The sequence below is a fragment of the Lissotriton vulgaris genome, chromosome 9, assembly GCF_964263255.1.
Source record: "Lissotriton vulgaris chromosome 9, aLisVul1.2, whole genome shotgun sequence".
Lineage (NCBI taxonomy): Eukaryota > Metazoa > Chordata > Amphibia > Caudata > Salamandridae > Lissotriton > Lissotriton vulgaris.
Genome location: NC_141697.1, coordinates 719,918,450 through 719,931,787, shown reverse-complemented (window position 1 = coordinate 719,931,787; position 13,338 = coordinate 719,918,450).

Sequence of the window (13,338 nt, the reverse complement as noted above, 5' to 3'; positions counted from 1 at the left end):
CTAGTCTCTTGCTCCTAAGGGCCTACAATAATGGATTGGACCTATATTTTGGAGCGTATTGCTGTTGATAGGGGATCGGTGTCATTGAATATTTTGGCCAGGAAATGTTAAGTGTAATCCAAGACGAAAATCGGGTGTAGTAATGGTGCATTCCATTCCATCAATTTGTCTCCCCTCTTCTCTCCCTAATTCTGTGCACATGGGAGAGAAGAACAGACCTATTTTGCTCATTCCTTTCTGCTGTCTAATGATCACCATTTGCTCCGAAATGTATGTTGCTCTTTGTCCAGTCTCACTAACTTCCTTGCTCATGAGATCTCTGTTGTAATAGCTAACTCCAACTGTGTGTGTTCTGTGGAAGCACCTCCTTTATCGGTGCTTGCATTCAGGCTACTGCTTGTGCCCCGAGAGGTTGCACCTTTGTTACTGCATGGGCTGTTGTTGAATTAGACACAGGTAGGAGTAAATATTTCTGTACTTAGTATCTTTTGGCTGCAGTATTTTGTGCTGATGTAATCTTCAGTGTGAATCTCACGTCTATTTGACCTGAATATATCATGCCATTGCTCATTGGGGGAGGGGATGGAAGGAGAAGGTCACCAGGGAACCAATGATTGGTCTATCATTTGAAGTTTTGGCCAAGTCTAGGGCGCAAAAGTGACCAGAAACGTAGCTATCGCCCCAGGGACACGACAAAACTGGGCACACAAGAGGTGTCTGTGGACTCTCCTAACCGTTAAACCCTTCAGCCTGGTACTGCTGGATGGTGCCCTGTGTGAATGGATTGGATTAAGAGATCACTGTGCCTCACTGAGGCACAAATGCTTGTGCTTGGGGCACCATGTGATATACAAGTGCTTGTGACTGTTGCATCTGTGGCTGTGCTTGGGCAGTCGGTACCTATAATTGTGTAACTACTGGAACCTGCTGTTGTAGTTGTTGCTGCATGCGCTGCTGTTGTTGATATTGGGGTGGGGGCTCGTTGTGAGGGTCCTCTGACTACCTCCCGTCCCTCATCCTGCATTTTGGTGCGGCACTCCCTTAGAAAGTGTCCTGGTCTTGTTGTATGGTTTAGGGCCACTTTTTGCGTGCATGTTGCCGCTTTTTGCACACGACACTGCTTAGCTATATTTGCAAGTTAGCTTTCACGAAGGTCTATACATGAGAAATGGTTTGTTTTTCGACATCTCCGGACATACATCCTGCCTCCAGTCTGTACAGTGAGTGCTGAGCCGTCAAGGTTATCATAACCTGTGAGCCTGTTTATCGGCCTGTCCGGGTAACACATTCTAGACATAACATTTTGGCAGCTGCGAGCCAAGCAAGATTCTGGCGCCTTTATCATAGCACACTTGCCATAATTTCACACACTTGGAAGATTCCAGGGATGCAGAGAGCCTTGCTGATCCAGATGTAATTTACACTTACTGAGCGTACAGGTAATGGGTTCCCCCAAAATAAGCTCAAGAGACCTTCTATAGTTTATAATACATAGTTCCTATATAGGCAGGGTGTTTAAACTAGGGGCTATATCACCTGTTTGCACTATCATTGTAATATGATTCCTCCTTTTTGTATTTTATGGAGTTGTAACCATGCTGACCATATTATTTTCAATCATATGTCTGCTTATGTTGACTAAAATACTGCGCATGAGATCACGTCGTTAAAATAAACATTTTAACCTTACTGTGTCTCTCTTTTACTCCTGTTGTGGACTGGTATGAGAGTATAACAAAAGAGTGTTCTCACTTCCCACCATTCCTGAGATGGTCCTAAGTCGCATGTTCTAGGTTGTCTAATTATTGATTACTTTGCTATAGGACGAAGAGCTAATGTGAAACTGATGCTAGCTGGTTGGGATTCTCTAGGTACTGGGGTGAGTTTCTGGTACACCACAATTCACTATTGACCTGGGTCTCTGACACAGTTCTGTGTAGGAACGGAATCCTTGCAACATGGCACCGCCAACGAGTGTGGTCTTATTGTGAGACACTTGAGTGGAGCTTATATCAGTCTACGACCCCCTCACTATTGTTTCTGGATGACGGTAGTGATGGATAAAACCTACCTATAGTTACATAGGTTTCTTCAAGCTTGATAATTTAAAACGGTTTTCAGTTTGAATTACTACCCAGTTGTGCCTTTATATATTGCATTGTACTTTTCTATTTCTGTGTCGATATGGCTGCGGTTGATATCCCAGCACACAGTCGTGTGGCTGTACGGAATCATTTGCAGGAATACCTTGTTTCTCTGGAGGGACAGGCAGTTGTTTGTGTAGTCTCAGCTGACGCTGCATACCCATTTGAGTTGTTTTACTCATGGGTTACGTTTCCCGTGGTAGATGCCGGTACGGGTGTATTTCACTCTTACACCCCTGCTGATGCTCCTGCTGCGTTCACACCATATTGGACAGTGGAAATTCCGATTTCTGTTTGGCAGCATGCCGTTTGGTTTAATGGCGCCCTCCCACACGTTCTTACAGCGGTCAGACAAGGGCCGTTGTCGATTCCAGGCGCTACCAGGCCTGTTTTTGCCACATCCTCAGGCGGGTGCATTAGCAGCTCCGCAACTCAGACCCCTGTATGCCTCTGCAGTGTCAGTAATTAGGGGTCCGGTTCATTACATTACCCGCAACCTTGGTCAATGTGGTCATGGGCTAGCGTCCCCTGGATAAGGAGGAAATGCCTTTTTGGCTTGCCGAGAAATTCGATCAACTGGAAGCAGTGTTCCCGAACACTAGTCCTGTGAAGAAACACTGGATCCTCACAGTTAGTTTGCAGAAAAACTTAGTGCCAGACGTAAATGAATATGCAACTTGGGGTGTGATTTTTGCTGCAGTCTACACTTGGTGCTTTGGCACCCCGTCAATGACTGTCCTACCCTCTGTGATCAAGCGTGTTCAAGATGAACACGGTCCAGAGGTGGCTGTAGAGTTGGGAATGCGACTTGTGGGAGCGTTTGATATGGTACGCAATCTTGTCCTTGCTAATGTCAAGGGGGATGCAGTAAGTTTCAAAGTATCCAATGCTTTGCTCGAGGTCCCCGATGCAGACAAACCCCGTCAATTACCAAAAATTATTACGGAGACTTATAAGACCGTTGGCGGTAATAGTTTGGGTGTTAAGCCTTTCGCTAAGAAAGAAAAACAGCAGCAAACTCAACAAGCGTCATCTGATAAGGATGACCGCCCAAAAGTTCAGAAACAGAATTGGAGTAAGAACAAAAAGCAGGTTAAACAGCAACAGAAACAGGGATCCCGTCCAGCTTCACCTACACCTGCCCCTGCTGAGCGTACATATGAATTGCGCGACCGCAGTACTATTAAGTTGCCTGATAGGTTTCAGGTTCCTGAACAATGTTCTCCTTGCTCTTTGCAGGAACCATTGGTCACTACCACCGGTGTAGGAGGCGGCCGCAGAGGTTGAGGTGCCCAACAGAGCCGTGAACAGACACGCAAGGCTGATGGAAAAGGCAAGCAGGACAAGGCACCGTGTCAAAGGCCCCAGTTTCAAAAAGAAAAAAGTTGCTGCGGTAGCAGCGAGATATGCCACAGATAGTGAGAACGCAGCTTCGGAATCTGACATGGGCGCTGACGCTGCTGGACAGCGCAGCAGAGATTACCATAATTCGAGAGGCGTTGCGTCCACTACTGAAGGTGACAGCGACTGACACCTTCGTTGTAGTTGAGAAAGCTGACACTAGGGTGGCTCCCCCTGACAAACTTTATAAAATAGTCCTACAGATTGAAGGTGACATAGAACGTACTATAAAGTGTTTTTTTGGGGAACATCATACAACTGCCTATGATATTTTGTTGGCGGGGGTCGATTGGCCCCCACCTTTTGTCTTAGCTGCTCCGCAAGGGGAGGAGGTAATCCTCCCTGCTTTCGCGCTCAAAGTGACGAAGGAGCAGGCTCTGCAGTTTGCAGAAGGTAGGGCTAAGGCGCTGGCACCAGTGTTGTACAGTATTCACTGTGAATGGGACAAACTTTTCCCTCGACATGAGATTCCCTTGCGGTCAATGCCACAGCCTCAACCCCAATACCCCATGCAACATGAGTCGAAAGCCTTCGTTGCGGAAATCCTTGAACAATTAGAATATCAAGGTGTAATTGAAACGTCTGTGTCTCCGATGAATAACCCACTTTTTACTGTGACCAAGCCGTATGGCTCGTACCGTTTGGTATTGAATTACCGCCACTTAAACTCACATTGTCGTACGTGTGCGGTGCAGAATACTCACAGTTTTGCTCTTGTGGATAGTCTTGTGCGTAAACGGTTCAAAACCACGCTTGACATATCCAATGGCTTTTTGCCCACAATCTGTCCTCTCTTAGTAGTCAATGGACGGCTTTTACAAGTGGTGGCAAATAGCACCAATTCCTTCATTTAGCCATGGGCTACAAGAATAGCCCTGACGTTTTTGCCGCCCGTATTGTCTCTCTTCTAGAGAGACTCGACGCTGATGCCTGTTCATAAGTGGATGACATTTATCTCACAGACGACGAATTATGGCCGCATCTGTGCCGTGTTGACTGCAGAATTTGCCATTTTGTGGACATTGGCTGTTAATTTAACATTGTGAAATCACACATTGCAGAGTACACAGTGTTATTCCTGGGCTACGAGCTCAACAATGAAGGTCGAGGTTTGGCTCCTCACTTCTTGGAGAACTGCGCACTTCTGCGAGTGCCCACAACATTGAAAAAGCTACAATCTTTACTGGGCTTTTTGAATTTCGGTCATACTTACATTCCCGAATATGCCCAGCGTATCAAGCCGCTTTATTCCTTGATACAACCTTCTTTTTCCAAATCATGCTGGCTGCCTGCACATTCAGCTGTCTTGCAATCTTTGCAGGCTGACCTACTTGAATCTAGATTCTTAAGGAACGTGCACTGTCACAAGGGAAAACACATTTTGGTTGTTACTCCGTATCCTGCCTTGGAGGCAGTGACGAAAGCCAGTGTACCAAATTCCAAAGCTTTGCTCCCTCGGTGGAAACAATGGGCCACGTCTTTGACATCCCCGGATGTCACGTTCATTTTTGATTCCTCTTTGCAGACTTAAGAGTTCTTGCAGTATCAATTTGTTCATCCTGCCCCTCTGACTAGGCGCCCACTTGAGTATTTCTGTTGTATCATTTACACTGACGGAAGCGCACAAGCGGCTACGGGTTCAAAGCACGCATATTCTTTGGCCTGCGCGATTGTGGTTGGTACTATGGTGGATGGTGAATTCAAGTCCGATGTCGTGCATACACAGACATTAGGGGACTGTACCGCCCAATTGGCAGAGCTCCGTGCTCTGATGCTGCATTAGAGTATGCAGACCCCAGTGTGACTACTCCTATTGTGAGTGACTCTTACTACCGTGTTCAGTCTTACAATGACAATCTACCTTTTTGGACTCAAAATGACTATCGTGACTCCAATGGTCGCACAATAAAACATAAAATTATCTGGGTTCGAGTGGCTGAGCTTAAAGAATGGCTCCCACTCGTCTTTGTAATTCATACTCTTGGTCACCAGCGTGTTGGGGTTCATGCATTTGGCAACTGTCTTGCGGACGAGGTTGCGAAGACAGCAGTTGCAACATATGCAGTGGTAGCGGTTACACGATCCAAAAGTAAGAATGATGATGACATCTTGGCAGCTAATACCGATACTGAGAAGGGAGGTAATTATCCAGAGGGGTTCCCTTCCAAGTACTCTTATCCTTTAAGTCCTGATAACCTGGCAGATGCATCAAAGTTATGTTTTGCGAGTCCTTAATAGCGAATTTTAAGGAATCACTATTAAAGACTCGCAAAACGGGATGCATGTAGGAATCGCAATGTTATTAGCGATTCCTACAGATTCCTTATTAGCGATTCGGTAATAGCTAATCGCTAATAAGGAATGGCGAATAAGGAAAGGCCCATAGGAATGAATGGGAAAGCCATTCCTTAATAGCAATTAGCTATTACCGAATCGCTGTTGTTCGGCTATTTCAAGGGTGCCAGGGTGTCCAAAGGACACCCTGTTGCACCCTTGAAATGGACCTGTGCTCAAATGTTACACACACACATGCCCTAAAGGCATGTGTGTGCGCAACATGTAACTTTGAAATATGCACAAAAGTGCATTTTTCAAAGTTTTAGCCAATTACCATGAAGTTCAACTTCATGGTAATTTGCTCCCCCTATTAGCAAAATCGCTATTTTTTTGGGTTTCATGCATTGCATTTAAGGAATCTCATTTTGGGATTCCTTAAATGCAAGAGCAAGTTAAGGAATCGCTATTTAGAGATTCCTTAAATTGCGATTTCTGCATTTGGGATGATGCATCCCAAATGCAAAAATACCGGGAGCAAACGGCCAGATTCTGAGAATCTGCCCGTTTGCTCCCGGTATTTTTTTTTTACGCATCTGCCTGTTTCAGGCAGATGCATCAAAGAAAATACTGGGAGCAAACGGGCGAATTCTCAGAATCTGCCTGTTTGCTCCCGGTATTTTCTTTGATGCATCTGCCTGAAAGTTCCTTAAGTGAGAATTAACGACATTGGTAACAGGTTGATACCCAATGCGGACCACAGACAGGCTTTGATTATAGCAGCCCACGCCGGAATGGCTTCGGCACATGCCGGCGTATCAGTTACTGTTTCTCTTCTCCAGCAACGATTTTGGTGGCGGGGTTTGTACAAACAAACACAGGAATTTGTCCTTCAATGTGGTATTTGTCAGCAAATTAAACCTTCCACTGCTGCACACCCGCCCCAAACTCAGTTGTACATATCTAATAAACCACTTGCATGTGTTTATTTGGATCACTGCGGTGCTTTCTCGTCGGATACTGCGTATAAGTACATCTTAGCAGCAGCTGACTCTTGCACGCGCTTTGTCTGGGTGTGGCCTCAAAGGAGCGCTGATTCTAGAACTGTCGGAAGGAATTTGAGTGACTTTGTGGGAATTTTTGCGTGTGGTATCTTCCATTCGGACCAGGGTCCAGTGATTGCCTCTAAGGCGTACAAGGATGCCATGGCTTCATTGGGGGTCCAGGTCAAATTTTTGTCTCCACACCGGCCTGAGGGTAATAGTGTTGTGCAGCGAATGAACCGTGACTTAAAGCAATCCTGGACAGCGAAAGTTTTAGGTGTTGGCAGAGACTGGCTAACCCATCTCAATAGCATTCAACGTGCACTAAATAATCTCCCTTGAAGGTCTCTGGGTGGTCGGACCCCATATGAAATGCTCTTTGGCATCAAGATGTTTGTTCCGGACCTTGATGGTCTAGACATGGCGGCGGGAGGCGCATCCTTTAACGTAGATGAACATTCTAATGTTTTGCAGAACCGACAAAAAAAAAGAGACAGTCTTGCAAAGGAACACTTGCCCTCCACTTCTGAAGCTGCGTTGCAGATTGTGGTAGTCGGCTGGCTACCCTAAGTTGGCGACCTGGTCCGAGAGAAGATCGACAACAAGAAAGAATTTGGTCCTTCCTATCTAGCTCCAGTTGCCGTGCTTGGCGTGCAAGGTACAAGAACAGTCATTTTACCTCCTCTTCCTGGGCGAAAGGGGAACAGGTACATTTCCATTGACAATGTCAAACCACACAGGGTGGTCGATTCTTCATAGTATGACGCCTGCGATTTCATGTCCAGCAATGGTGAGACACTCTGTTCGGGCCCCGGATCCTGCCATCGGGCCTGATGGTGTCGTTGAAATGAGTCCATTTACAAATCCTTTACTGAATCTACCTGCTGGTTATCCTCTTAATGACACTGAATATACTTACCCCACAGACTTGTCTATGCCTGATTTGGAGATCTGTGTGGCTAATCAATCCCGTTTTTTCCTTTGACACTGGCTCTTCCGCATCTAAGTCCCCTTCAAAAATTTCAATTTTTGCTACCTGGTTTAAAAAACATTTTTTGATTTCTCCTTGGACTTACATTTGGCTTGTGCTTCTCGCAATTTTTTTGTTCATGTCCATTTGATTTGTGGTGTATTTTTTCTGTTTTATCAATGGACACTACGTTCAAGAAAGAACTTCTATTGGAATGATTGACGGAACTTTGGCTCCCCACTCCTCTTCGCACATCATGAAGAGGGACCAGACTTTTGTGAATATAACTGCTTGGCCTGTTTTAGATGGGATTGTATGGGATGCTGTAAAGTTCCAGATTCATGGTCCCACGGAGGTTATAAATGTTCCCAATGTACTCCGTGTTTCTATGGAGGATTTGGTTAAGCAAAATATTCGCTCTGATGATTGGGACGTTAAAGCCGTGGAGGCTTCATTTTCTGATTTGAAATACTATTCTGCTTTCGATGCTTAAGATTTGTATTTGGACTCTGTGAACTATGGTGATTTGTACTGTTACCAGCATTTTGGCAATCACTTTCTGCATAAGACAAATTCATTTAGAAATGTGGTTAACTACACACAGTGGGAGCACTGTCCTGCACCAGTGGAAGGCAGCTCGAAAACACTTTTGAAAAAGTTTTTCTATTTTACTGATTTTGATCAATCAAACCCTGATGCTTTTTATTTTAAGATAATTGAGAAGTCCCCCTCCAAGGTTTGACTAACCCACACTAAATGACTGTATTCAAAGTCCTTATTGACCAGTTGGCTGTTGGAAGCTATGAACTGTGGAAAGATACTATTGATCTTAAATCTGTTTGGGTTTCTAAAAGTTGGCAAGTGCAAGGCAGTGAGATTTTGCATCATGCATGTTTCATCACAAACCATATGTTGTTTCTGAATTACACTATTTCACAAACCACTTGCTTTGGATTGGCTATTTCTAAAAAATTAAATGCTCCTTCATTTCCAGATTTGGGTGAATACCTCAATTGGGATAATTATACCAATAGTGGCTTACAAGCCCTGTTACGTAATTCCTCTTTTAATGTTTCCAGCATTAATCCCGAAAGCTGGTTGCTATGGCAAAAAAGTGTACACTCCTGCCAGCACCGTTTTCTGGGTCTGACCCCTGGCTGTACAGATGTTGGATTTGATCCCCGTTTTCAGACTCAACATTCAGTCACCACCTATTCTGTAGGCAAATTGTGCCAGAGTTGGCTCAGACATTCATCCTTAGCGTCTGTTACGATACAGTTATCCAAACTCACTGACACTGTTGATTTAAATGATTTTGTAAAAGGTCCAGCAGCTGGCAGATCTAAAAGATGGATATATGCTGCTTACAATGAGATTTGGAAACTGTCGCCAATTGAAGTTTCTTCTAGGCTTGGAGCTATTGCTCAAGCCAATTTAGAAAAAGTGCTTGTCGTTGTAGATAATAGCAGTATTTACACTTTAGATAATATTGTGTCATCTGTGGTTGATATTGTGCAGGAAGATGTTGCCGTATTTTATCATGAGCAAAATCAATTGCGCTCTGTTATGCAGTTTGCATGGACTTTGCAAACGTTAAAAAATGGCCGAGTTCCATGGGATTACATGAACACGAGTTTATTATTTCTGCCTTTCAATTAGACTGTTAAACTGCAATTTATGTCAATGAAGGATGCCACGTTTTCACTGTTGCATATTGAAAAGTTAGAACCTTTACCCTTTTCGATAGCAGAATCAAATTCCGCAGTTTGGCTCATCCATGGGCTGATAACTCTACCTTTTCCCCTTTTCAAGTTTGAGGCCTGCATGAAACACTATGCAATAGGCAGGTTTGAGCCCCTGGGTGTTCCTTATCTAAATGAAGTCTGGAATCTCCCGTTCAAATACAGGTGTTTTGGGGAAGGAAAGGAAATGTATTTAAATGGCGAAGACTGCACCACAACACCAGATCATTCATTAGTGTGCCGAAATCTTCAATTGCACAGTTCTTGTAATATGCTGGCCCCCAAACCTTGCCTGCGTTTTAAAGGGTACTCCAGTCCCGGCCATTACGCCGACATTCACGATGCTTGCAAACTGTACTTATTTGTTGTTAAATAATGAGGATTGTTGTGGAATGCTTGCTGGTATTCCTTATATCGTTACGGTTTCCCAGCGTGTAATTTGCTGTAAGAATGTCTGGTTCCCTCCTCCGCATGGGAGGCTTGATGTCTCCATCTGGCCTTCTATCCCGACCTTGAAAGCAGAGTTCAACAAGATGAGTCGAATAAGAGCTCTTTTGTCCCAGAAGGAAGTCCCCTTTACATCTGCGCGTGAGACATTCGTCCTTCACGTTGCAAATACTCGTACTGAAGTAAATGCCTTATTAAACATGGACCTGTCCCTGCATTTCGGAGCTTTGATACACACACTTTTAAATGCCTCGTCGACCACTGGCTTGACACACTTTTTTAAAGTAGTATGTTCTGGCCTTGTGACCTCATTTCAGACTATATTTGGTGTGATCCCTGCATTTTTTAATCAGATTTTTTCGAGTGTCTTTGGCGGTTTCCCTTTGCTTCTAGCTTTAGGCGCGGGCATACTGCTGTTAATTTGTCTGTTACAAAATGAATGCACAGTCTCTGCCCCACGACGATCTGTCCCGACTGCTCCACCTTCGTAACTCGTTGCTAGTATACTATGGATCGCTGCCTCTGGCTACACTGAGTGTGGCATATGGTTTATCTTTCCGGTTCTCATTCTTCACTTGCGTGCAGCCTGTTTCCCATTGCCTGGATTGTGGATTTGAATGGGCCCTGGATTTGTGTCTCTGCAACACGGTGTCTCCTGATCTGGATTTTAATCTACTAATGAGTTCCTTAGTTGCTCATGAACTACATTGTTCTAGTGCCGGGATTATGGCCTGCGCAGCGGCTCATGGGGTTATAGGCAATTGGAACATTTGGACTGCGGCCAATGACTTTATGGCACACAGTTATCTTGAAGTAAGCCTGAGTTGTCCTCTGATGGTACTAGAAGCTCCGGCAATCAAGGAACATGTATGCTCTTTCCCTTTACTTATTTGGATGGCTGAAATGTTCATGGATGATAACAACCACTTCCTATTGGAGGCAGTTGCAACATATGGTGCTTATATACTGTTGGACTGAAGTACGGATTTGTATCTGCTTTATAGACACGTACTGAACTCGTGAATATTTTTGGTTTTAATGTCCTGATTTTTCCTTACATGTTTGAGGTCTTTTTCACACCATGGCCACCTGTGATTGTTTTCACTGACTTGGTTATTTTGATTAGGATTTTTTATTCCCATTTCTCAAGTTTGGCAACATTTCTGAACTTGGTTCTGTCTCATTCCAACTTGAACTCTGCGTTCTATGAAGTTTGCCCCGGTTATTGTGCGTTCCACGAACAAGGGAGGGTGTAGTATGGTTTAGGGCCTTTTTTGGGTGCATGTTATGTTAGCATGGCTTATTAGAAGTTTAAACGCCATTTTACCTTTTGCTGGTTTTTGCACACGACACTGCTTAGCTGTTTTTGCAAGTTAGCTTTCACGAAGGTCTATACATGAGAAAAGGTTTGTTTTTCAACATCTCCTGACATACATTGTGCCCACAGTCTGTACAATGAGTGCTGATCCGTCAACGTTATCATAACATGTGAGCCTGTTTATCGGCATGTCCGTGTAACACATTCTAGACACAACATTTTGACAGCCCAAGAAAAAACCTAATAACCCTTTGTTACTTTATAACATCTAAAAACATGTGTTGTGTTTAATTGTATGGTATGCTGAATAGAACCTATTTTAATATGACATGTCGGTTTCGTTATAAAGCGCATGTTCATTGAAAATGGTATTTTGGCACTAAATAGCAGATCTTTATTGTTTCTTATCTCAATGGTACTCCACATCAGAATGATGAAGGGCGGAACAGATCCCGCATCCATCCACCTTAGAAGGATGAAATGCTTAGTAGACCTAGTAGCATTTGAAGCTATGACCATGAAGTCAACACATTCTCCCACAAACCCAACCCACGTCCATTATGTGTCATGCATGTTTTGTAATACGCCAAATTTTCTAGTCTCTTGCTCCTAAGGGCCTACAATAATGGATTGGACCTATATTTTGGAGCGTATTGCTGTTGATAGGGGATCAGTGTCATTGAATATTTTGGCCAGGAAATGTTATGTGTAATCCAAGACGAAAATCGGGTGTAGTAATGGTGCATTCCATTCCATCAATTTGTCTCCCCTCTTCTCTCCCTAATTCTGTGCACATGGGAGAGAAGAACAGACCTATTTTGCTCATTCCTTTCTGCTGTCTAATGATCACCATTTGCTCCGAAATGTATGTTGCTCTTTGTCCAGTCTCACTAACTTCCTTGCTCATGAGATCTCTGTTGTAATAGCTAACTCCAACTGTGTGTGTTCTGTGGAAGCACCTCCTTTATCGGTGCTTGCATTCAGGCTACTGCTTGTGCCCCGAGAGGTTGCACCTTTGTTACTGCATGGGCTGTTGTTGAATTAGACACAGGTAGGAGTAAATATTCCTGTACTTAGTATCTTTTGGCTGCAGTATTTTGTGCTGATGTAATCTTCAGTGTGAATCTCACGTCTATTTGACCTGAATATATCATGCCATTGCTCATTGGGGGAGGGGATGGAAGGAGAAGGTCACCAGGGAACCAATGATTGGTCTATCATTTGAAGTTTTGGCCAAGTCTAGGGCGCAAAAGTGACCAGAAACGTAGCTATCGCCCCAGGGACACGACAAAACTGGGCACACAAGAGGTGTCTGTGGACTCTCCTAACCGTTAAACCCTTCAGCCTGGTACTGCTGGATGGTGCCCTGTGTGAATGGATTGGATTAAGAGATCACTGTGCCTCACTGAGGCACAAATGCTTGTGATTGGGGCACCATGTGATATACAAGTGCTTGTGACTGTTGCATCTGTGGCTGTGCTTGGGCAGTCGGTACCTATAATTGTGTAACTACTGGAACCTGCTGTTGTAGTTGTTGCTGCATGCGCTGCTGTTGTTGATATTGGGGTGGGGGCTCGTTGTGAGGGTCCTCTGACTACCTCCCGTCCCTCATCCTGCATTTTGGTGCGGCACTCCCTTAGAAAGTGTCCTGGTCTTGTTGTATGGTTTAGGGCCACTTTTTGCGTGCATTTTGCCGCTTTTTGCACACAACACTGCTTAGCTATATTTGCAAGTTAGCTTTCACGAAGGTCTATACATGAGAAATGGTTTGTTTTTCGACATCTCCGGACATACATCCTGCCTCCAGTCTGTACAGTGAGTGCTGAGCCGTCAAGGTTATCATAACCTGTGAGCCTGTTTATCGGCCTGTCCGGGTAACACATTCTAGACATAACATTTTGGCAGCTGCGAGCCAAGCAAGATTCTGGCGCCTTTATCATAGCACACTTGCCATAATTTCACACACTTGGAAGATTCCAGGGATGCAGAGAGCCTTGCT